The sequence below is a fragment of the Panthera onca genome, chromosome D3 (genome assembly GCF_046562875.1).
Source record: "Panthera onca isolate mPanOnc1 chromosome D3, mPanOnc1 haplotype 2, whole genome shotgun sequence".
Classification (NCBI taxonomy): domain Eukaryota; kingdom Metazoa; phylum Chordata; class Mammalia; order Carnivora; family Felidae; genus Panthera; species Panthera onca.
This window is the reverse complement of record NC_138350.1, coordinates 12887120-12911524: the sequence shown is the minus strand read 5'-3', so window position 1 is coordinate 12911524 and position 24405 is coordinate 12887120. Positions and strand designations below refer to the sequence as shown.

The following is a 24405-nucleotide window of genomic DNA, read 5'->3' as shown; positions in this document are numbered from 1 at the left end:
AGGCACAGAGCCAGGATTTGGACCCAGGTCTGTTACTACAGAGACTGCGTGTGCTCTTCACTGCTGGGTCTTGCAGCTCCGGGTGGTAATGGGAGAAAACACGGGTGTGGGGATGTGTGTGGGGGGCTGGGAAAGACGACTGAGGCAGAATCACCCCAGCATCCCCAGCCTTGCCCAGGGAGTCCCAGTCACAAAGCCCCCAGCCCCCAGCTGCAGCAAAGCCCAGAGAGGTAGAGTAAGTTGCTCAAATTCACACAGCAGGTTCGACACAGGTCTTCTGACTCTACATCCACTGTTCTTTCCCCTAAACCCCAGCTGTGACTCATTTGGAGCCCTCATATAAGCAGGGATACCCGTCGGTCAGGAGAGGAAGCCTGTTCCACGACTGGACTTGACTTTTCCGGGCAGCCCGGCCCAACCCATCTGGTGACAGATCCGAATTCCATACTTTGCTGTGTGACCTTGAGAAGTGGCCTCCTCAATTACTTTATCTGGAAAATGGGGACCTACTTTACAGGTGGTGGTTAAAATCCCTGACTAGGTGTCTATCCCGCTGTGTGACTTCGGGAAGAAGCTTAGCTTCTCTGAGCCTCAGCTCCTTCATCTACAGAGTGGAATTACTACAGGCCCACCTCCCACTGCACAAGGTGGGCACCGTTCAGGGCCTGGCATGTAGTAAGTGTTCAATAAAAGATGGTCTGGGGGATGGTCTGCGACGCCCACGGGTGTCCCTCCTGAGGAGCCAGCCGACAGGACCTGGCCGCTGTGGACCCAGTGCATCACTCCTGGCTGCCCCCAGCCAGTCAGGGGGGAAACCTGAGCCACCCTCCTCCTGGGCAGACGCTGTCACTGTCCCTGCTGCCTCTGAAATGAAAGAAAGGTCAGAGCCTAGGAAAGCAGGGCTGGAGTGTGCTACGGAGGCGGCCGGTGGGAGAGGAGGGGAGGGGTGGCCCGCAGCTGCCTGACTGCCCTGCTCTCCCCAGGGGAGGCCTGAACCGGCCAGGCCTGGGTGCCGGGCCCCCCTGCCCGGGGCTTGGCCTCCCTGCCGGGCAGAGCCGCCTCCCAGCCTGCCCCTGGGGAGGGGCCACCTGGTGTCAATTAAACCCCAGCCACTCGGCCGCACCACGCCAGGCGGCTGATTAGTGCCGCGGCCTCTCCAGATGGGGAGCACCGCCTGAGAGGGGGCGGCTGCCACCACGCGAGGGTGAGGCCTCTGCGGAGCGGGGTGAGTACCAGGCGGGGGCCCGGCCCCCCGGGGCAGGCGGGCGTGGCGAAGCCAGCTTGGGCATCTCGGGAAGGGGGCTCCCCTTGTGGTTTGCTCTCCTGGGGCATTGCGGGGCCTCCCAGCATCCCCGACCTGCTCCGCTTCCGCCCTACCTGGAGGGTACCCAAGGGGACCAAATGCCAGCCCGGCGTCTTCCCCGGGCCGTGCGGCTGCAGGGGCCAACCCCAGGCCGTGGCTAAAGGGAACCCGAGGGGGGAAGGAAGGATCAGCCGGCACAGATTGAGGCCTTAGGGTCCCAGCTGCCTCCTCGTCACCCCGTGTGGAGCTGGTTCCTTGCGCCGGCCTGTCTGGGCATCGAAGGCCGCGTTCCTCCGACTCGCCGGCTCGTGCTGTAGGGTGGCCCCATGCGCTTGGCTGCCCCGAGACCCCACAGGCAGCAGGCATGGGCAAGCGGCTGCGCCGCAAACCGGAGTCGGGAGGAGGCCTCTGGCTTGCATGGCTGGGGGCCAAGTAGGGCCCCGGCCCAGGATCCAGATACTTCTGGGGACAGCGGTCCAGCCTGCAGGCCAGGCAACTCTAAGGGGCCGGGCCACTTCCTGCTTCCACTGGGTTGGGGTGGGGTGGGGGGCGGGGGGAGTCAATCCCAGCGGTGGCGAAGGATGGAGCGGCTGCCCGTCGGTGGCACAGAACGCGGGGTTAGGGAGGGACTCCCGTAACTCCAGGCAATGAGGGGACCCGTGACTTGTCTCTGGTTCTGCGCTGTGAACTCTGAGCCGCAGCTCCTGGCTAATCGGGCTTCTCTGATCCAAGGAAGGGGTCCCCTGTCACAGGTGGTGTTGTCTCTTGGTGGTACCACAGCGCGGTGTGTGGCCACTGTCTGCTCGGGGCAGAGGCAAGGTGCATTTGGATGGGATGGCAGAGCGGGGAGGCTGGGCAAGGCCGAGTGCACAGCGACATGCCTGTGCCCCCGGGGATGCACTGGGAAGATGAACAGCCAAGATCACTCGTGTGGATCTCGGGAGCCTGTTCTGGACAGTGGCTCCCACGTGTAGACAGGGGAGGAAGGAAGGGTCACTGTAGAGAGCTCTGTGCCCAGCGGGGCGTGGCCACATGTCCCCAGCAATGTGTGTGCGCCCGTGTGGTTATAAGGATGCCAACGCCGTGCCGATGAGGGCTCCTTGGTGGCATCCCTGGGTCACTGTGCTCCGCTCCTTCTGGCACAGTCCATCTGGGGGGGGGTGAGTGTTCCCCAAGGGCATCCCCTCCAAGCTTACTGGCAAGCCAGCCAGTCAGTCTCCCGGGTGTGCCCGGGGGGAAGGTAAATAGCTCTGTTTTCTAGACCCCATTCCACCCGGCTGAGGCCAAGCTGGGCTGGCAACTGGACTCGAGGACTCTGTCCCTGGAACCCATGTCTGTGACTCTGGGGCAAGTGGGGAGGTAGGGGGCAACCGCAGCCAAAGCCCAGTTATTACCCGGGGAAATACTGGATCTGCTTCATTTCCTCCATGAATATTCATCACCCGCCTCCTCAGTGCTGGGACTCGGGCTCAGAACTGAGAACAGGGCAGTGAACCTAGAATTCATTCATTCACTCCGAAACGTTTATTGAAAGACACCTATCCTAGATGCTGAAATTACATGGCAGACCGAGCTCAAATTCACTCGTCCCTCTATGCCTGCATTCACTCCACGATTTTTATTGAGCACGCCCTGTGCACAACCTTTGTATAAGCCGCTGCAGATACACCAACAAATCTAGGCAATGAGAAACCATATTCTTTTCCAACTTTCCCTGCTGTCTAAGCACAGCCAGCCTGGATCTGGGAGAAAGCCAGATGCTTAAGAAGCAGAAGAACATTGGGGTTCCTTCTCTAGTCCTTTTGCAGCAAGGGACGAGGGCTCTATTTAGCCGTGCAGCTGCCACTTGGAATGTCCCCAGTGTCCTCCTGGGATTGGTGGCTTTCACTAGGGCCCCGTGGTCATGGCCATGATACATGGTGTTGGGTCCCTGGGAAATAGCCATGCCAGGACAGGATGAGCTTCGCGCATATCCACGGTTTAGTTCCCTTGGCTGAAGGAGTTTGATTATTTTGGCAGTTAATTTCCAAGTATGCCCAAAGCACTGCCTGGGGAATTAAAAAATACTAGAAGGTACCTTTTATTATTTTGCCAGGAGTCAGGCACTTGCTTAGCACATGATCCATCTTACTGAATTCTTGCCTGGCCCTCAGGTGGTAGCTCTGTGACTTTCCCATTTTACAGCTACAGAAACTGAGGCTGGGAGAGACTAAATTAACTGGCCCAGGGCCTTTCTGACTCCAAGGCCTATGCTTTTAACCTTAAACTAGAATCCTCAGGGAGTTCCTGATTAGATGGGGACATAAGAGGATGTGTACACACAGAATTTGGATGGGGCAGCATGAAGGACATTGTGCCCCACTTCAGGAGGGTACGGGGGGTAGATAAGAAATGCAGGATGGGGCAGCTGGGGGGCTCAGTCATTTGGGCATCCAGCTCTTGATTTCTGCTCAGGTCATGATCCCAGGGTCGTGGGATGGGAGCCCTGTATTGGGCTCTGCTCTGGGCATGGAGCCTGCTTAAGACTGTCTCTCAAAAGAGAGAAAGGAAGGAAGGAAGGAAGGAAGGAAGGAAGGAAGGAAGGAAGAGAAAGGGAGGGAGGGAGGAAGGAATGGAGGGAGGAAGGAAGGAAGAGAAAGGGAGGAAGGAAGGAAGGGAGGAATGGAGGGAGGAAGGAAGGAAGGAAGAGAAAGGGAGGGAGGAAGGAAGGAAGGAAGGAAGAGAAAGGGAGGGAGGAAGGAAGAAAGGGAGGGAGGGAGGTAGAGAGAGAGAGAAAGAAAATGCAAGACAGCAGAGGGGCAAGGGGCTTCTCAGTCTTTGCAGCCACAGAGCGCTTTTGTCCAAGCAAAACCTCATGGAAATAGGTCCAACAGAGCTATTCTGCATGAAACTCTGATCCCATGCCCTTGGGGGACCCCTGAGGACCCTCGGTGAACTTCTGAGGTGTGCAGACAGCTGGAAGGTGCTTTGGTATGAAGTCAAAGCCAGCCCGGGTGAACATGGCAGGTGAGGATACCTGGCAGGTGATGGCAGAGGCGGCCTTGAGGGGTTGGGAGGGATATAAACAGGAATGGAGAAAAGCAGACAGTCACTCATTGAAATATTCACTCACTGGGGCGCCTGTGTGGCTCAGGCAGTTAAGCATCTGACTTCAGCTCAGGTCATGACCTCGCGAGTTCGGGAGTTTGAGCTGAGCCCCACGTGGGGCTCTGCCCTGGTGGTGTGGAGCCTGCGTGGGATTCTCTCTCTCTCCCTCTCTCTGCCCTTTCCCCACTTGTGCTCTCGCTGTTTCTCTCTCTCTCTCTCTCTCTCTCTCTCTCTCTCTCTCTCTCTCAAAGCAAACAAATAAATAAATAATCACTCATTTGACAAATGCTCACTAAGCTCCTACTATGTGCTCCATATCTAGGCACCAGGAATGGAGTGGTGCCCACAGAAAACCAAGCTCCTCCCTTTGAACAAGAACTGATTCTCTGTACGGCCTGACTGAGGAGGCCCATGGATTGGAGCAGAAGCTTTGCACAGAGGGCAGGAGAAATGCCTCGTTCCTTCAATAAATGCCCATGAAGTTCCTGCCATCCGCTTGGCCTTGACACTGGGGTCTCAGTGATTGTCAGGCTGTCCCTGCCTGTCTCGGGTCAGGTTCTCTAGAAGTAGAGCCTGAGACATGACATCCTGCGCACATGGGTTCTGGAAGGAGAGCTTTCTAGAAAGAGCGAGTGAGGAAAGCAGGAGAGGGCAGAAGGCGCTTAGCAAGGCTGGGATCTCAGCTGGTTCCCGCAAGGGATTCTAGAGCATGACTTGTGCCGCAGAGTTGATCCCGCCTCCCCTTGCCCGCCAGTCGCTGGTTCCAGCTGGGGTCAGCTGGGGTGAGGGGTGTCATAACCCCCCCGGCAAGTGAGTTTTCCTACGTAAGGCAACGCTCCAGAAAAAAGGTCAGCGGCTGCCGAGCGGGCACATTGGCCTGGCCAAGGGGACCCAGACGAGGCATCAGACTGGTCTAGCTTGCTGCCCCTGAGTCGTTCCTGGCCCAGCGTAGGAGCTGAGGACGATACAGAGGGCGTGGTGCCCCAGTGGAGAAGACAGAAGCCGAGGGAGCCCCGGACAGGGTGCCGGACCCAGTGTGGGCAGTCAGGCAAATGCAGCAGCGAAGAATTTGGGGCCTGGGTTCAACTCCTAGGACTGCCGCCTGCCGGCTTGTGACCTCGGGCCGGTCACTTCACTGCTGGAGCCCGCGTTTGCTCGGCTTTGGGATGTGGGGTTTATGTGCGAATCGCACAGCCCCGTTCCAGCACGTGGTGACCTACTGGGACCTGGCAGGGGGCGGTGCTGGCGTGCGGAGGGCGGGTGGGATTGCAGGGCACCCGCCTTCCCGAGGAACCCCATCCTTTCCCACAAACTCCGGAGGCACCTTGGGGGCCGTGGGAGATGAGCCAGAAACAGCTCCCAGTGGCAGGTCCCGGATATCACCAGCACTTTGGGTCCCTCAGGAGGCGGCGAAGGCAGGACGCGCGTGGTTGGAGCAGAGTCGGCTCCGGAGGGGCCCGGGGCTTGACTGAGCGCTGGAGAGGGCGGGGCACTGGCACTGGCCCAGGGGCAGGCCGCCTTCTTCTCCCCATGCCGACTCCAGAGTCCAGAGCCCTGGGCTGAGCAGACCATGTCCCTCCGTAGGGCTCATTCATCCGTTCATTCATTCAACTGGCACTTCTTGAACACCCACTAAGCGCCACGCTCCGACGATGCATTCATGAACAAGGCAGAAAGGATCCCTGCAGGGGCGCCCGGGTGGCTCCGTCAGCTAAGCCTCCGACTTCGGCTCAGGTCATGATCTCACAGTTCGTGGGGTCAGGCTCTGTGCTGACACCTCAGAGCCCGGAGCCGGCTTCGGATTCCGTGCCTCCCTCTCTTTCTCTCTGCCCCTCCCCTGCTCGCACTCTGTCTCTTTCTCTCTCAAAAATATATAAACATTTTAAAAAATTTTTAAAAAAATACACAACAAAGACAGGATCATGAAGCTCGTGAAGCTCAAAGCTCACAGTGGGGGTCACCAAATGCCAAGGACAGGGGACAGAGAGAGGGACATTGCCCGGGAGACGACAGCATTGAGCGGTTTCTGGGCACCAAGGGGCAGAGCCTGGGGGCGGGGCTGTGAGGACGTGGGGCTCCGCTCGGGGAGTGGACGGGGCATAAGGCTCTACTTCCGAGCCGTGTTCAGCTGGGCAGAGGGGACGTGGGGCTCCAGCGGGGACTGTGTCCTTTGAAGAACGTGGGGTGTGTCTGAGGGCGTGTGCGTGTGTCTGTGTGTGACTATGTATCTGCATCGTGTGTCCACGTCTGTACCTGTGAACAAACGTGCGCACCTGTGAGTGTGTGCGTCAATGTCTACACCTGTGACCACGTGTGTACCTGTGCGTCAGTGCGTTTTCATCAAAATCTGGATCTTTGGGGCTAGACAGAGTCTTGAAGCTTATTCAGTACAACCTTCCCCCCGGCCCCACTGCGCAAATAACAATCCTCCCTCCGTGTGCCCCACACCCTACAGCTTGCATGTTCCCATTCACTGTTCCCCGAGGCCCTCCCAGCAGCCCCGCGAAGATGGCTTCATCCCATTCCACAGGTGGGGAAACTGAGGCCGGGGGGCCCAGCGTGAGATGGCAGTGCCTCTAAGTCACAGGACCTGGTCTTTGGCCAGATGTCAGCTCTGACCACTCATTGCTGTGTCTCCTCAAACCCAAGAGCTTATGCACATCATGAGACGCCTATTCAAAGCCCACGTGCATTCATTATATTATTTCTTTTCTCCTTTGATTCTATCACTTTCTTTTTTTATCCGATGTCTCCCCGGGGTTCCACTTCCCTTCCACTTCACGAAGAATAAATGAGACTGTAACTTTACCATCCCTCGCCCCACCCCCCTCCCCCCTTGCCAAATGCATTTTGAAAAATCACTTTTCCATTAAGAGGGAACTTCTCATAAAAATGTTTAAATCGAAGTAGAGTTCGTTATTCAAGAAAATACGGTTAGGAAAAAAAAATTGGTTTGCAATGCTCCCCATGATTCCCCGAGAACAGTGCATTATAAAGAGACACTTAATGCTTACAAAGAAAAACAAACGATCTCAAATAAGACCAAATATTTTCACAGAGTCAAGCCCCAAAGCAGAAAAAATAAATTTAGTCTTAAGCAAGCTGGCAGTTACTGTTAGCCAGCAATTCGCACAGATTCGGGGGAATCTCCTCTCTCTCTCTCTCTCTCTCTCTCTCTCTCTGCCTTCCCATCCCTCACTGGCTCCTGACTATGTCTTCCACTCTGCCTTGCTGCTGTCACTCTTGCAACAATAATGGCAGCCCTTCGTGTTGTCACTGACACCCTCCGTATCCTTGACCTCATTGGTCCTCCCACCTGCTCCGTGAAGTGGGCAAGGCTGGGATGATCCTTTGTCCTCATTAACATATTGGGAGCCCGAGGCTCAGGGAGACATTACAACTTGTCCCTGGTCACACAGAGCTGGGCCTTACCCTCACGGTGTGTTTTCCAGTCCAGAATGTTCCTCCCCAAGGCATCACAGAGTCTCCCGTGTCTCCTTCCCAGGCTCCACACCTTTATGTCAAATTTCCTTCTATCTTCTTGACTGGGATATAAGATATGGAGACAGGAACATCAGGAGAGGGTATTTATTTTTTATTGTTTTTAATGTTTATTTATTTTGAGAGAGAGAGTGTGCAAGCAGGGAAGGGGCAAACGGAGAGGGAGAAAGAGAATCCCAAGCAAGCTCCACGCTGTCGGCACAGAGCCTGATGCGGGGCTCAAGCTCATGAACTGTGAGATCATGACCTGAGCCAAAACCAGAGTCAGATGCGTAAGTGACTGAGCCACCCAGGCTCCCCGGGAGAGGGTATTTTTATACCTTTAGATACCTCTTCCCCAAGCCCCATGAAGTAAGAGTAATAGTAGTATTCTCAGGAGTAGTATTCTCATTTATCAGGCCCTGACCAGTGTTTAGGCGCTGGTGTGAGCCCCTAAAACACCCTGGCCTTACCTACCATTGCTGGAAACTGGCACAAGCTAGTTGAAGAATATTAAATCGACCTGGTAGCTGGTGTGGAGGGCCTGTCCATGGTGACCAGCAGGGTACCGGGATGAGGCTAAGCTTTTGGAATATTAACTCTAAGTGGGCGATAGTTTTTGAGCCACGGGGATGGTCTGCAGAATGGTATGTGGCTCTGTGTCTTTCAAACATAGAATACTTTTTTTTTTAACTTTTTTAATGTTTATTTTTGAGAGAGAGAGAGAGAGAGAGAGAGAGAGAGAGAGAGAGAGAATCCGAAGCAGGTTCCAGGCTCCGAGCTGTCAACACAGAGCGACGTGGGGCTTGAACCCACGAACTTTGAGATCATGACCTGAGCCAAAGTCGGACGCTTAACCGACTGAGCCACCCAGGCGCCCCAAACATAAATACTTTTAAAGGGCACATGTTCTCTCAGATGCTTCCCTCTCAACATTACCATAAAATATTTTTCTTATGATGCCGCTTAGAAGATGCTGCTTCATCACCCTAATAATGCAATGACACCAAAACAAATCCACAAATTAAATGTGATCACAATTGCAAAACAAATCCAATTTGAATTCAAAGCCTGTATGCAATGGGCAGAGTGATGTTTTGCTCACCACGTGAGCATAGGACAGGCCGCCCAGAGGGCTTTTTGAATATCCCCCTACCCGGGTCTGGAGTGGGTTCTCCACTGACTCAATTTTCTGCCATTTCTCCCCCCGCCACCCCTCTGCCCCATACACTGCTATGGAGCCTCTGTTTGTACAGCGTGGCATTCTGGCCTCATTTCTGCATTACATCCAGAGCCTTTCCTTATTATTGTGCTGGGATTAAAGCAGGGCAGCTCAGCCCAGTGGCCATCATAACAGAACAGTCACTGGAACCACGTGGCAATCCTCAGCGATAAGATGGTTATCAGGGAATCCGGGAAAGGCCGATGATCATGTCCTACAAATGGCCACACAGTTACAACTCTTATAACACAAGCATAGTGGTATGAGACCCCACCCCCACCCCAGAGGACCCCAATTTCAGGCACTCAGGTGCAGGTGCATCTAGCAGTCACAGGGTAGCATGCATCAAAGTTGGGGGCCTAATTAGGAGGCTATGGTGGCATTAAGGTGTCATACCAGGATGACTCCGAAGGCTAACACAGGAAGGCAGATTTGAACAATGAGCTAACGGAAGGTGGGCGGGATGTGAGCCGTGATGGTGATGCCCAGGGAACTGGCACGGGTTCCCTGAGCTTTCCAGAGCCCTAGGGAGCCACGAGGGATGAGGAAGGAATCAGCAGGCAGCTGGGCAAGGGCAAACCTCAGCTGGGTTGTTTCCAAGCACGCTGGGATCCTGGGCTTGGCTGCATTTGATTGGTCTGATCCTTGATTTCTTTATCGGTTACATGCAAACAAGACTTTCCTTTATACCCGGCAGCATAGGGGAGCACTTAAGGGCGCAAGCTGGGGAGTCCTGCGGACCAGTCTGAATTCTACCCTATGACTTACCACCTATGGGGCTTCAGGCTAGTCCATAAATATGGCTGGGGATGTGTAACCTGGACCGTAAAAGGGAAATCGCATTCGTACCTTCCTACAGCTATTGTCATGGTTGATCTCAATAATATTTGCGAAGGGCTCGGGACAGCGTCTGGACCCCGTGAGCTCAGAAGAGTATAGCTGCTGATGTTTTTACCACGATTGTACCATTGTGCTGTCACCAGAATGCCTTCACGCACCTGTTACCCACCTCTCCGTTGGTCTGGGTCCTAGCTTCTCTCAACATATGGATCCTGCTCTCTGTCTCCAAAACTTTATCAAACCCGCCCCCTCCCCCCCCCCCACCCACCACGTCTAAGCTGTTCTTTCACTAAAGCAGGTTCTCAACCTATTTCATGCCATACACCCTTTGGCAGTCTGGTGAAGCCTACAGAGAGCCCTTCTCAGAGGAAATGTCTTTTAGTGCAAAACAAAACAAAATCAAAAAACAAAGAACGCACAGGATTGCCAAGGAACCAATTACAGTAAAACCTTGGATCGCGAGTAACTTGTGCTGCAAATGTTCTGCAAAGCGAGCAAACATTTCTAATAAATTTTAAATTTTTTTATTTTTTTAAGTTTATTTATTTGAGAGAGAGAGAGTGAGCAGGGGAGGGAGAGAGAGAGAGAGAGAGAGAGAGAGAGAGAGAGAGAATCCCAAGCAGGCACCAGCCACACTGTCAGCACAGAGCCTGATATGGGGCCCGAACCCGTGAACCATGAGACCATGACCTGAGCTGAAGCCAAGAGTCGGACGCGTACCCGACTGAGCCACTCAGGCGCCCCTCTATAAATTTTAACTTGATAAGTGAGCGATGTCTATCAATCCGAGTCGTCTGTAATGCCAAACATCACATGATCACAACTGAGTCAATGGTTCTTGAAATTCGCTTTGATATACAAGTGCTTTGGGTTACAAGCATGTTCCCAGAACGAATTCTGTTCGCAACCCAAGGTTTTATTGGATATTGAAATACCGTTGTCAAAAACGTACGTTAAAGAAACAAATGTGATATGTGCTTCTCCGTTGAATCGTTAACAAGAGAAGCTGTGAGTCCAACAAAGACTCTTATTCTGAAGTAGTGATGAGTGTAAGTATCTCGAGATGATCTGCAACGATTCTAAGGTGACAGGAAATCCAATGATTTTCATTGGTGATAAAGTCACAGGTCTGGTAAGACCACTGTGGCTTTTTGTCTATGTTTGTAATGAAAGCAAGTGCTGAATTTCAGTTAGGGGACAGTAAAATTAGGATGGGATTATTTTTCCCACCCAAGTTCATAGCCTCCCTGAATTGTCTCCATAGACCCCCTTGCTCCAAATCCAGCCATGTTAACTGTCTGTGCCAATGCATTTGGCTTTTTTTTTTTTTTTTTTAATTTTTTTTTTTTTTTTTTTTTTTAACGTTTATTTATTTTTGAGACAGAGAGAGACAGAGCATGAACAGGGGAGGGGCAGAGAGAGAGGGAGACACAGAATCTGAAACAGGCTCCAGGCTCCGAGCTGTCAGCACAGAGCCTGACGCGGGGCTCGAACTCACAGACCGTGAGATCACGACCCGAGCCGAAGTCAGACGCTTAACCGACTGAGCCACCCAGGCGCCCCTGCATTTGGCTTTTGACCACTGAGTTTGTTAAGCTGTGACTTACCTCTATTCAAATGTTCAAAATATTTTATCCAAGCACATGCGTATGGCTAAAAAATAATTAAGTAGGGGCACCTGGGTGGCTCAGTCAGGTAAGCGTCTGACTTCAGCTCAGGTCATGGGCTCATGGTTCGTGGGTTCAAGCCCCGCAAGGGGCTCTGTGCTGACACTTCAGAGCCTGGAGCCTGCTTCGGATTCTGTGTCTCCCTCTCTCTCTGCCCCTCCCTCACTTGCACTCTGTCTCTGTCTCTCAAAATAAATAAACATTAAAAGAAATAATTGAGTAAAAGAGAAAGCCTTATATTAAGAAGCAGATGTCCACCCCACCCCCTCCTACTGAATCTGCTTCCCAGGAGTGACCGTTCTTACGTTTCCTGGCTGTCCCCTCTGTGGTTAACTACAAATCTCTGAAAACTGTGCTTACATTTGATATTTACTGGTTTACAGACCTTAGACCTTATCTATGGACATTTCCCGCCCTGTCCTCCTAATATAGGTGTGCCATTATTTTTAGGTTCACACTAGTCACTTTGGCAACTTTAAGAAATGCCTTCACTCTCTTACTTCTTATTCCATCAACTACAGGCAGTGTATCTTGACTCCACACTACTTCAGATGAGATGCTGGTGTTCTGCCTTCCTTTCGCCTCCCCTTTTCCCTGCATTGGCATCATTGATAACCCACTCTCTTTAATATTAGGTCCTGCAAGGATCTGGTTTGATTTCTCCTGTATCCCGGCACAGTACATGGGACACAGTGGGGGGGGGTGGGCAGTAAGTCTGTGTCCTGTGCGCTGCCTCTCGGCTGTCTTATGTACCCCCTAACCTGGTTGCCTGCTTGGGCAATGAGCCCCCAGCCAATGCCATGACCAGGGAATGGAGCAGGACTAATGCTAGGCAAGCTTCTCCCTCCCAATTGGCCAAAGGACATCATTGCCCATAATTATGCACTACAGGAATCCTCTCCTGGTCTTGGGTCTGAATTTCTCACTAGAGCTTCAAGGAAGCTTCTTCAGGGAGAATATTAATGACTGTCTGAATCATTAGCATCCCTCCTGCCAGCATCACTAGATTTTCAGCCAGGCAGAAAATGGCTTTGGGAAAGGAGACAGCAAGACCAAATTTCAGAAGGAAGAAGCCTTTTCAGGATCGTTTCCAAGTATGACAACTTGCCTCCCACATAGTGTTCCTGTTCAAGAAGGGAATCTATTTCCTGTGAGAAAGACCTTTCTAGAGCCTGCTTTCTTCACTCAGGCCTCTCTAACATGCATCCAAGGCTTCCCAGTCTCTTGGGACAAAGTCCAAACTCAAACTCAGCCTGAGGCTGTGGACTCCAGCCAGCCCTCTCATTCCTTCCAGCTTCACTACCTATGATCTGGCCAGACGGAGCCCCTCACAGTTCCCCAGGCCAGCACTTTCTCTTGCCTTGCCTGTGCACATGTGGTTCCTTCTGCCTGGAAGGCCCTTGTCCCCACACAGCGACCCCTCCTGGGCTTTCCTGCCTCAGCTGAGATGTCACCTCTGCCAACAAGTTTGTCTGATCCTCCCAGGTCTTGTGCTCTCCCACAGCCCCTCTATGCATCCCTATCGTAACTCATATCCTACCGAATCAAGATTGCCTATTTGCTCGTTTGCCTCCCCCTCTAGAATATAAATCCCTTGAAGGTGGAATCCATATGTCATTTACTGTCAGGTCACAACAGTGCCTAGCACAGTGCCTGTAAGGTAGAAAGTGTCCACTGCATATGTTTGTGATAGGCTATGGGTGGATAGATGTTCTAATAGATGTGCAAATGGGTAGATGAATAGATAGATGGATGGAGGAATAGATGGACAGAGAGATGAATATTTGGATGGATATCTGGATGGGTGGAAGGATGGATGGATGGATGGATGGATGGATATATGGATGGATGGATGGATGGATGGATGGATGGATGGATGGATATATGGATGGATGGATGGATGGATGGATGGATGGATGGATATATGGATGGATGGATGGATGGATGGATGGATGGATATATGGATGGATGGATGGATGGATGGATGGATATATGGATGGATGGATGGATGGATATATGGATGGATGGATGGATGGATGGATGGACGGATGGATGGATGGATGGATGGATGGATGGATGGATGGATGGGTGGATGGATGGATATATGGATGGATGGATGGATGGATGGATGGATGGATGGATGGATATATGGATGGATATATGGATGGATGGATGGACGGATGGATGGATGGATGGATGAATATATGGATGGATGGATATTTGGATGGATGGATGGATGGATGGATGGATGGATGGATGGATATATGGATGGATGGATATATGGATGGATGGATGGATGGATGGATGGATGGATATATGGATGGATGGATATATGGATGGATGGATGGATGGATGGATGGATGGATATATGGATGGATGGATGGATGGATGGATGGATGGACGGATGGATGGATATATGGATGGATGGATGGGTGGATGGATGGATATATGGATGGATGGATGGATGGATGGATGGATATATGGATGGATGGATGGATGGATGGATGGATGGATGGATATATGGATGGATATATGGATGGATGGATGGACGGATGGATGGATGGATGGATGAATATATGGATGGATGGATATTTGGATGGATGGATGGATGGATGGATGGATGGATGGATGGATGGATATATGGATGGATGGATGGATGGATGGATGGATGGATGGATATATGGATGGATGGATATTTAGATGGATAGATGGATGGATGGATGGATATATGGTTGGATGGATGGATGGATGGATGAATGGATATGCAGGTGAGTGAAAAGGTTAGTGGTTGGAATGGTAGACATTAGATGACCTTTTGGTCCCTGATAAAGGTGTATATAATAAGAAATGCCACAGGGAACAAACTTCACATTTCTGTCATCCTACACTCTGTCATTGATGGAGATATCAAAGCATGTGCCCTATTGATTGACCCTATTTCATGTAGCCCTGAGTTTAAGTTCATGTTCCAACTTTCCCCAGCTCTGCCAGTAACACATGAGGGATATTTCATTCAAAAATGTCTCTTGGGGCGCCTGGGTGGCTCCGTCGACTGGGCGTCCAACTTCAGCTCGGGTCACGATTTCGCGGTTCGTGAGTTCGAGCCCCGCGTCAGGCTCTGTGCTGACAGCTCAGAGCCTGGACCTTGCTTCAGATTCTGTGTCTCCCTCTCTCTGCCCCTCCCCTGCTCATGCTCTGTCTCTCTCAAAAATAAACAAACAAAAATTTTTTAAAAAAGTCTCTCACCCTGGGATGCCTGTAAGCATCCAACTCTTGACATTGGTTCAATTGGTGATCTCGCAGTTGTGGGATCAAGCCCCACGTGGGGCTCCCCAGTGGGCATGGAACCTGCTTGGAATTCTCCAGTAGGAGAATAGGACATAGATGGAGAAAGAAGTGAGGGTGTCCCTAATAGGAGAAGGCACAAGAAAAAGGTAATACTCTCTCATGTGAAATAGGTGCTATTAGCTTCACTGTAGAAATGTAGAAAGTGAGGCACAGAGGGGTTCACAGAATAATTCAAGGTCACGTAGCTGATAAGTGGCAGAGGCAGAATTCTCCCTGCTTCCAGGACCCAGGCTTTTAACAACTGCATGGCCTCTGGCACGGCATGCCGCGAGCACGAGAGAGGGACCGAGAGTGGTCTAAGCCAGGTGCCGGGTACTTTCTGGAGAAGAGGTGGACGCTTCACTCAGGGCTGTGGATTCTCTGTGGACCTGAAGGAAAGTCGTTCACAGAATTGGAGAGGGGCTGTCCCGTGGTCCCTGATACGTCAGTGGTAAACTCCGTGGAGTGAAGCTCGAGCTGAGATCTGACCAGGGGCAGGGCATGCACTTCCCGGCTAGGGTACCTTGCTCCGTTTCCCAGAGGGAGCTCAGTGCCGATGATGGAGCCCAGCTTGGCATCAGAGAGGCCTGTGCCAGCCGTGGGACAGGCAAGAAACCAAGGCCAGTGTCTATCCCCCAGTTTGAGCACCTGGAACCTCTGTTTCCTCAACTGGAAAGTGAGAATGATAGGGTCTACTTTACCCAGTTGTTAGTACAGGGATGATGTATGTCAGCCTGGCACATAGTAGGGCTTGGGAAATAAATGGTGGGTCCCTTCTCCTGTCCCTTAGGCACAAGCAACCTGCTCAGACCATTTCCAGAGATGATCCCTTGGGAGACATAGAACCCCTTTGAGAATCTGATAACAGCCAGAAACTTTCTCGAAGGAAAAAAAAATGTATCTGCACCTCAAATTGGGTATACCTTTTTAAGAGGTTTGCACACCAGTGCAGATGCAAGGTCGGACCTTCTGGTCTTAGGGCCAAGGTGTAAGTCATATAATTGCTCACATTAGCATTTTGGTGATTTTGGATTTTGGAAACCCAAGGGACCACAGATGATCCAGTTTGAAAGTCTCTCTACGGATAAGCAAGAAAATGCTCTAAAGGGTCTGTGAATTGATAAAAACAACCACCACCACCATTGCTTGGACATTTTCCATGTTCTGAGCATTGCACATAGCCTCTGATATGTATTAGCATTTCTTTTTTTTAAGTTTGTTTATTTTGAGAGAGAGAGAGAGAGAGAGAGAGAGAGAGAGAGAGAGAGAATCCTAAGCCGGCTCTGGGAGCACAGAGCTCGGAGCCCCATGCAGGGCTTGATCTCATGGCTCTGAGATCATGACCTGAGCCGAACGCAGGAGTCGGGACACTTAACTGACCCAGCCACCCAGGCGCCCTGCATTAGCATTTTCTAAACAAACAAAGCCATCTCAGCTATGATCCCCATTTTCCGGATGAAGACACTGAGGCTCAAAGATGTGGTGTTACTCACCGGGGATCATTCAGGAAGTGGCAGAGCCAGGATTTGAATCTGAGTCCGTTTACTTCTGACAGTTGTGTCTCTAATGAGAGAGGATTAACGTGACTGAAGGCCACTTGTGGCTCATAAAGATCAATGTAGTGGGATAGTGCCCTTGTAGGACCCGAGCTCACGGGGCTAGATCGGAAGCAGAGTGAATGCGGTGCGAACCCCCACTCCTCTAGTAAGACCTCAGGGGTGGCCAAAATGAGCTTCCCTGAAGTGGGTTGTGCTCCCTGCCTTGGGACACGCTGTGTGGACCGCACACTGACCTGAGGCTCCCTAAGCCCATTGCTGCCAAAGCTCTCGGAGGTTCCCAGGCCGGCAATACATGGCCTGCTTTTTTAGCAGGGGCAGAGAACAGCGGACAACATTTTAGTGACAGCACAAGGACACCCTTGAATCATTCGTCGAATTCTGAGACTGGCTGGTAACAGGAGAAAGCCATCGGAAATCGGTTGTCCAGGGTCCTCGACTCCTGGGAGGGATGCGGGAGTGGCTTTTTCTCCCCCCGTGACTTTGACGGGCCGAGAGGCGCCAGCTGACAGCCTGAGGGCGGTGTCCTCCCACACGCAAGGCTGAAAGACACGCCGAAGTGGGCGGCTTCAGCCCCCGAATGGGCTCAGCCACCATCCACGGCGGCTGCGACTGAACGACCAGATCGTGTCAGTTAGAGCCGTGGCCGGTGGACGCGTTGTCTCCCTCTGTCACCTCCACCCACGAGATGTGGGAGATGCATCACAGCAGAAAGGAAGAAAGAGGCTGCCTGGAGGAAAGAGACTGTTCCAAGTCTCACCCTTGTCAGGGCTGGACGTGCTGGGGGCCACCAAGCATATATTGACACTTCTGGGCGCCATGGTCCCACTTTTGAAATGTGAGGGGCCGTATCTCTTTTGGGATTGGGCTGTGGGCTATTGACCGTCTTGAAGATGAGATATATTAGGGCTGCCACGGACTGGGAGGCATAAACCACATAATTCTACCATCTCACAGTTCCGGAGGCTGGAAGTCCAAGATCAAGGTGCTGGCAAGGGGCCATCCTTCCAAGGGCTGTGGGAAAGAATCTGCCCCCCACCCCTTTCCTGGTTCTGGTGGCCTCGGGTGTTCCTGGACTTAGAAGCAGCTAAGGCCCTAACTTTCCTGTGCATCATCTTTCTCTGTGTATGACTCGTTCTTCGTATGTGCTCTGTTTTAAGGACACCAGTCATATCGAACTGACCCCCACACCCCGGTTGGACCTCTTAACTAATTACATCTGCAATGATTTTATTTCCAAATAAAGCCACGTTATCAGTTACAGGGGTGAGGACTTCGGTGCCTGAATCAGAGGCTGGGGGGAGCACAATTCAGCCCACGAGACGGGACTGCATCGCAACTTAGCAAGAATGGTTTGAAAGTAGTGATCCCTTCTGTAAGTGGTCAACGGAGAAGAGGAGGAGGAGGAAGAAAATGGCAGGAGGAGAAGGGAGAGGGCACGTGGTTACGAATGAATGTCCCAAACCCAAGTGTAAAGGACACACGCCTGTCACCAGAACTGGGTTGTGGTTCTTCCCCTCCCTTCCTCCCTCCCACTCCTCCTCCCCTCCCTCGTACTCTCCCTTGTCCAAATAAGTGAAGAGTACGGTACCTGGGCATTTTGAGACTGATTCCCGTAGACGAAAGAAGACACCCCTACAGACAAGCGGATTGAGTGGCCAAGGACAGGCGGGCAAGCTGTTGGGGGTTTGGAAAAGAAACAGTGTTCAATGCATTTTGCCTTTTTAAGCGAGAGGATTCAGAAACTTCCCCCACCTTTGCGCTCTCATACTTTAGAATCCCTAGAGGGTCAGCTCATAAACTTGAGCGTACATCTGACCCACCCAAGGACCAGGCTAAAAAAAGAAAAAGGAGATTCCCAGACCCCACTTCCCGAGATGCTAACCAGGGCTGGCTCTGCGAGTTGTGGGGCTCAGAAATTAATGAGCATTTCAAGATGGCGGCAGAGAATCTCAGCAGAAGCCTGGGGCCCTTCTGAGTGTGAGGTTCTGTGTGGCTGTCCAGGTTGCTCGGCCATGAGTCTGACTCAGAAAGGCTGGGGTGGGGCCCTGGAATCTGCATTTTACCAGGTCCTTGTGTGATTGTGGTGCCAGTGGCTGCAGACCATCCTCAGAGACACCTGGCCCCGAGCGGGAGCCACAGGAGATTCTGGACATGCAGATTTGGGCCGCAGCTGCCTGACCGTCCCACCCCTCACCAATCTCTTAAAGATGGTCTGGAAAGATGTCAGAGCAACTTTCAGAGTCCTGAAGGGCTGCCTTGTGGAAGAAGGTCCCTGCTTCCACACTCCCTGGCAGCAGTTGGAGAAGAGGTAACCTCTAGGGCTTGGCTGCCCTGCCTGTCCCACCTCTGGAGAGGACTTTGGCAGAGTCCAAAGGACAAATGTGTGGGTCCTGGGCTCTCAGCCCCTCATGACTCTCAGCCCCGACCCAGTTTGTGGGCGGCTTTGGCGGAGCCTCACCCCAAAGGGATGTTCGGGAGTCTGGGCTTGACTGTGCAATGTGACTAACTTCCCTGGGCTAGACAGAAGGCAACAGCTGGAACCCCCCACGAAGTCAGGGCGAGCAGCGTTTCAGTGGCAGGTGGCCTCCCCAGCACCATGTTTAAGGGACCCACACCAGAGAGCTCCAAAGAGAATGCTCCCTGGGATTTCAAGAGAAGCAGTGCCTGAGACAGGGTCTGACATTGCCTTTGCCTCCTCTCGCTAAGCCTGGGACTGGGGTCAGCTCTACCCCAGCGCCCGGCATGTTGAGGGGGTGAATAATCGGTTCACATGCAACACGAAAGAATAACGAAAAAGTAAAGGCGGACGCTCATGTGATCTTAACCTTCCAGTGCTAAAAGTAGCCAGCGTGTCCTCACCTCGTGCCAAAAGATGAGGGGTTTTTCTCAGGTCTATGACCCCTGGGATCCTGCAGTCCAGTCGGTGATTTTAGATTCTGTAGGAAAATACTACGTTCTGTAGAATGAGGCAGTGTCATCAGTACTGAGGGGTCAGGAAGGGAGAGGGAAGGTGGTTGTGAACTGGACCCATCGTTGGGGGGGGTGGGGTGGGGAGGGATCGTCAGTGGGGGGTGGGAGGAGTGGGTTCCTGCGGAAGGTGGGGGTCGATTTGGGCACCTCCAGCCACAACCCACTCCAGTAGTGAATCTATGGGGTTCAGTATCCAGTTGGATGCTTTTCATTCCCCTCCCTATCTTTACCTCTTGCTGAGGGTTAAACAGAGTCCCCCAAAAAAGATATATCCAAATCGTAGCTCCCCCATACCTGTGAATGGGACCTTATTTGGAAATAGGGTCTTTGCCAATGTGATCACGTTAAGGACTTCTGGATGAGGTCACCCTGGCTTTAGGGTTGGCCCAAGTCTAATGATGGGGGTCCTTAGTGGAGGAAGGAAGCCAGGGAATACCAAGGATCACCAGCAACATGAGAGGCTTAGAGTACCTAGGACCGCCCCTCCCCCTTTCCCATACAATTGTTGCAACTTCCTGTGACTCTGTAATTATTTCAAAACAGAAGTTTGTTAAAAGAAAAAAATAAGAAAATAAATGTGATCTGCAAGAAAGAAGAAGAAACTAAGAGGCGGGGAACAAATTGTCTTCTAGAAGCTTCGGAGGACATGTGGCCCTGCAGGTACCTTGACTAAGGATTTCCGGCTTCCAGAGCTATAGGACAATAAGTGGCTGTTATTTTAAGCCTTGTTACAGCAGCCGCAGGAAACCAGCACAGGTGTAACAGACACAGGCCTGCCTGGCTGGATTTGACACATAGTAAGTGCTCAATAAATACGTGTTGGTTTCAGGGGGTTGCTTTTCCTTACACAGACTTTTTTTTTTTAATGTTTTTAATATTTATTTATTTTGTGAGAGAGAGAGAGAGAGCACCAACGTGTGCAAGCAGGGGAGGGGCAGAGAGAGAGGGAGACAGAATCCGAAGCAGGCTCCAGGCTCCCACCTGTCAGCACAGAGCCTGACACGGGGCTCCAACCCACGAACCGTGAGATGGCGACCTGAGCTGAAGTCCGACGCTTAACCGACAGAGCCACCTGGGTGCCCCCTCCTTACACAGACTTTTAAACTTTCTACCACGGATCTGGAGGTCAGCATAACTCAGACATTCCTCAGGGATGTAGGGCACAAGACTGCATTTGAAAAAGGGGGGTTGTTGTTATATTTGAAAGGCACCTTATCGAATGCGTGGTTGCCCAAAATGTGGTCCACCTGAGAGCTGGTTAGAAATATAGCATCTCGTGATTAGAGTCAACAGGACTGTATTATAAACTTCAAAGTTGCTAAGAGACAAGATCTTGATTGTTCCCACCACAAAAAAGAGATAATAATTATGTGACGTCATAGAGGTGTTGACTAATTGTAGGGCGATATATAAATGCATCGCATCAATGCATTGCGTGCCTTAAACTTACACAGTGTTGCATGTCAATTACAGTTCAATGGTCATAAATAAATAAGAAAGAATCTCAGGCTCTGCCCCAGACGTGCAGAGTCAGAACCAACAGTTCAGCAAGACCCCCCCAGGTGACCCATGTGTACATCAGAATTCAAGAAACCTCAGCCAGGGCACTTTTGCCCCACTCCCAATTCGTGTTTTTTGGTTCTTTTTTTTTTTTTTTTTTTTTTTTTAACAGAAGTTACTTTAATTTTTAAGAAGCAGGGCAGATTTCGTATGTTATTAAAAATTGGTGGAAGCAAATCTCATAATAGAGTTGAAAGACAAAACGTATTAAAAATCCCAGTTTACAGTGGTTTTTTTTTTTTTAAATACTTTTTTAAAAAGTTAGGTATGACTTACACCATTTCTGGAAATAAAGATCCATCACCCCTAGAATCTAGAGTCCAGATAAATATAATCGACAGTGTGACATGGGCTGAGTGCAGGGGCCAGAAGCTCTGAGAGGTGGGAGCCTACCTGCGGTAGATCTCTTGCGGACCCCAGGCAGGGGCCCCTGAGGACTCTCCTGCGTGGCTGCTGGGGCCTGGAGCCAGAGTCCCAGAGGGCCAGCTGCACTGGGCGACTGGGCAGCCGCTGGTCCCCACTGCCCACTGGATGCCCACAGAGCGAGGCAAGGTGATAGGGGCTGGGTTCACCACCAGACTCCTCACGCGGCCGCGGCAGGCTGGAGATCAAGGGCGCACCTGGGTGAGAGGCCCAGCCCGTGTGTCTGTGGGCTCGGGCAGGTCCCTGAGGTGTAGACGCCCTACGGCATCCACTGAGGCTGCCGGCGCGGGGCCCGGGGTATGGATGCCCTGTGTATCCACCTCCAGCTGGAGCACGTTCTCACCCTTGGTCACTGCCAGGCAGGGCCGCTGCCTGTCACACAGGGCACGTCACCCACGTGAGGAGTGGGCGCACCATGATCTTCCCGCAGCAAGACGCACTTCTCCGACACCTGCAGCTGCAGGCAGGAGGGGGTGGCGGCCCCCCCCCCCCCCCAGCCCCGGACCAGACGTAAGATGAGGCCACACCTCCAGCTCAGGCGCGCATCGCAGAGCGGCCCCCAGGCTGTCTAGAATGACAACTCCCCCTGCCTGCGAAGAACAGACCCTTCTCCAGGGGGCCTGAGAAGCATGGTGTGACCCCCACCACCCACGTGAGGGTCCCCAGGGGCCACCTGTCCAGCCTCAGTCTCCTCGCACAGCCACTGATCCCAGAATCGCCCATGGCCGCCGGGATCCTGGCGCTGAAGCCGCCGACAGGGAGGCCCCCCACAAAGAGAGTCTGGGCCCAGGGGCTCCCTGTCCCCTGGTGCTGCTGGCCAGGCCCCTCCTGGCCCTGGGCCCAGACCCCGTCTGTCCCCAGCTGGATCCCATCACAAGGGCACCATGTGCCACCGACCAGCCCACGATGGCAGCTGGGCCTTCTGAGTGACAAAGGGTCTGTGGTCCGGGAGGAGAGCCAGGTGGCCATGAGGGTGCCCCACTCCCATTTTTTCTTAAGTGGGCTTGTGCCTCTCAACAATCTTTTTCTATTTCCGGAGCCCCTAACGCTTCATCTATAAAATGGGACCAAGACTGCTGTTCTGAAGACTGAAGATCAAATGGAACAAGTCCTGGACTGGACATGCTGTCCCCTGCCTGGTCCTCCCCCTGTCCCTCTTGTGGACATCATTCTCCCAGCATCTGCAAAAAAAAAAAACAAAAACAAAAAAACACTGGCTTTTTCTCCCTTCCAGGGCAGTTCTTGAGGGAGGTCCTTCCATGCAGGCACAGAAGAAATCACAGTGTCCGTGCGATGGGGTCCAGCCTCACGGCCAGGGCAACCTTGGCCGCCAGTCGTGGCTTTCTCCCCCCTCCTCTGCCACTGCTGCTATATGTCCCCATGGCTGAGATTAGTCCCTGGGGCTGAGTCAGGTGATCCCAAACCCCAGATCAGGGCTGCAGCTTGATAACAAGGGCCAGACTTTTCTTCCAATGAGAATCCCGGCAGCTTTCATGGGACAGATCTGAAGGTTGAGTCCGCAGAGGGAGGGAGAGAGAGCGGAAAGTGCTCCAGGTGGAGGAAGCAGCATGTGCAAAGTCCCTGGGGTGAGGAAGAGGGAGGGGCAACCAACCACAGAACTGAAGGCAGCCAGGTGTGGCTGGAACATGGAGCTGGGGTGGTGAGTGATCAAGAGAGGTGAGCCTGGGACACAGGCAGGTCTGGGTCAAGGAAGGGCTGCCAGACAGCTTATGGAACTTGGGTAGTGGGGAGTCAAGGAGGAAGGCAGATAAATTCAGATGGACACCCAGCTGGACGGGCATGAAGAGAAGGCAAGAGACCTACAGTTAGCAGGTGTTCACAGCAATCCTGGTGAGAGAGGGTGGGAACCTAAGGCTTTCTAATATGGCTAAGGAATTAAGGATGCAAATGGTCCCTGTCTCACCTCTGAACTCCCGAACTTGACCTCTTCAGATGGCAGGAGCTAGAGAGTATCCCCAGCGGAGGTCAGGCACATCTTGGTTCAGATCCTGCTCATGGAGGAACTTGCTGTGTGGCCTCAGGCAACATGCTCCAGCTCTCTGAGCCTTGGTTTTCTCAACCATAAAATAAGGCTAATTACCTACCTCACAGGAGGCATAAGCACATCTACTCTACTACTGTGTGAGGATTAAATGAGAAAATGCGCATAGAGAATGGTGCCCAACAGAGTTGCTGTAATTATTTCATGTATCACTTGTTAACCTCCAGTGTACCAACACCTATTTTGTGCCACGTTCTGGGGACCCAGTGAACAAGACACTGTCCCTACTCTCAAGGATATCACAGGCTAGCTTGGGAGGCAGGCATGTATATAAAAGGGAGAGGAGAGTTAATCATGCCTACTGTACCTCGCAGGTATGGGCCATGGACGGCCAGGGGAATGTTTGAGAGAGAAGCTTCGAGTGTAGACAGGCAATGAGAACAGCCCCTGGGATCCCCAGGGCCAGCTGCCAGCCTGGGAAATCAGAGCAGGGGAACATGATCAGGCCTGGAAATCTCTCATTGGCATGGACTGACCAAGGGATGGTGTGTGTGTGTGTGTGTGTGTGTGTGTGTGTGTGTGTGTGTGTTAGGGTGGGCGAGGTTGCCTAAATAGCCCAGATCACGAGGCTCGTGGTGCAGGCTTTGTGACAGCCACTGGACCACGGGATCCATGGAATAGATGCCACCTGAGATGAGAAAGGCATCCTGAGCCTCGCCTGGCCCTGGGCTGTCTGGAGAAAGGGCAAGGGTGAAAATAACCCTGGACTGTCAGAAGCTACAGGCTGGAACAGCCTTCAGGATGGCACCTGACAGGACCTATTAACCGGAGAACTCAGCCTGCCTCTGACCTTGCCACGTCTAGAGCAGCTGCGGCCAAGGGGCACGCTGTTTATAATAGTAAAAAACTGGAAACAGCCTAAATGCCCATTAGGAGGGGAGTGAATAAGTAAAATGTGGTTTCTT

At 52.3% G+C, this 24405-nt stretch overlaps 1 protein-coding gene across 2 annotated transcripts in view; it reads left to right on the top strand.

Moving 5' to 3' along the window:
- The first annotated feature begins 909 nt into the window (after positions 1 to 909).
- NOS1 (nitric oxide synthase 1) overlaps positions 910 to 24405 on the top strand; it is a 182366-nt gene continuing 158870 nt past the window's right edge. For both annotated transcript variants that reach the window (XM_078435748.2, XM_078435745.2), the window contains exon 1: positions 910 to 1225. The gene's annotated coding sequence lies outside the window, so the exon portion shown is untranslated. The remainder of the gene's footprint in view (positions 1226 to 24405) is intronic.